Source organism: Propithecus coquereli, unplaced genomic scaffold (assembly GCF_000956105.1).
Source record: "Propithecus coquereli isolate 6110/MARCELLA unplaced genomic scaffold, Pcoq_1.0 Scaffold197, whole genome shotgun sequence".
NCBI classification, from domain to species: domain Eukaryota; kingdom Metazoa; phylum Chordata; class Mammalia; order Primates; family Indriidae; genus Propithecus; species Propithecus coquereli.
Window position 1 is genome coordinate 3,758,430 of NW_012144633.1, and position 1,385 is coordinate 3,759,814.

The 1,385-nt window shown below is 38.1% G+C and overlaps 1 protein-coding gene across 1 annotated transcript in view; it reads left to right on the forward strand.

The window, feature by feature from the left end:
* Positions 1-1,385, forward strand: part of POLR3C (polymerase (RNA) III (DNA directed) polypeptide C (62kD)) — a 19,680-nt gene that overhangs the window by 8,094 nt on the left and 10,201 nt on the right.

The following is a 1,385-nucleotide window of genomic DNA, read 5'->3' on the forward strand; positions in this document are numbered from 1 at the left end:
AGAGTGTACTTACACAAACCTAGATGGTACAGCCTACCTCACACCTAGGCTATGTAGTACAGCCTATGGCTCCTGGGCTACAAACCTGTACAACATATTACCGTACTGAATACCGTAGGCAATTGTAACACAACGGTATGTAACACAATGGTATGTGTATCGAAACATATCTAAACATAGAAAAGGTACAATAAAGATACAGTATGAAAGATAAAAAATGGTACACTTACATAGGGCACTTACTGGGAATGGAGCTTGCAGGACTGGAAGTTGCTCTGGGTGAGTCAGTGAGTGGTAAGTGAATGTGAAGGCCTAAGACATTACTGCACACTTAGGCTACACTAAATTGATTTTAAAAACTATTTTTCTTTCTTTAGTAATAAATTAAACTTAGCTTTCTGTACCTTTTTTACTTTATAAACTTTTTAATTTTTTTTAACTTTTTGACTCCATAATAACACTTAGCTTAAAACACAGACACATTATACAACTGTACAAAAAATCTTTTTTTTCTTTTCTTTTTTACTTTTTAAACTTTTTTATTAAGAAATAAGATACACACTGTGTGGCCTACGCTCCAGGCCTACCCAGGGTCAGGATCATCAATGTCACTGTCTTCCACTTCGATATCTTGTCTCACTGGAAGGTCTTCATTGGCAATAACATGCATGATACTGTTACCTCCTATAATAACAATGCCTTCTTCTGGAATACCTCCTAAAAGACCTGCCTGAGTCTGTTCTACAATTAACCTTTTTTTTTTTTTTAATAAGTAGAGGGAATATACTCTAAAATATTGACAAAAATTGTAGTATTATAAATATAGAAACCAGTAACATAGTCATTTATTATCATTATCAGTCATTATGTACTGTACATAATTGTATGTGCTATAGCTTTGTTTATTTGTTTGTTTGTTTTAGAGACAGGGTCTCACTCTGTTGCCCAAGCTGGAATGAACAGCCTGATCATAGCTCCCTGCAGCCTCAAACTCCTGGGCTCAAGTGATTCTCTTGCCTCAGCCTCCTGAGTAGCTGGGACTACATACAGGTGCATGCCACCATGCCCAGCTAACTTTTCTTATTATTTCGTAGAGACAGGGTCTTGCTATGTTTCCCAAGCTGGTCTCAAACTCCTGGCCTTAAGTGATCCTCCCACCTTGCCCTCCCAAAGTGCTGGGGTTACAGGCGTGAGCCACCGTGCTCAGCCATGTATGTGCTGTACTTTTATATAACTGGCAGCACAGAAGGTTTATTTACACCACAAACACACGAGTAATGCATTGCACTGTGATGCTGCACTATGATATTACAATACTACAACATCACAAGGCAATAAGGCTGTTTCAGCTCCATTAAAATCTTATGGGACCACCATTGTACATG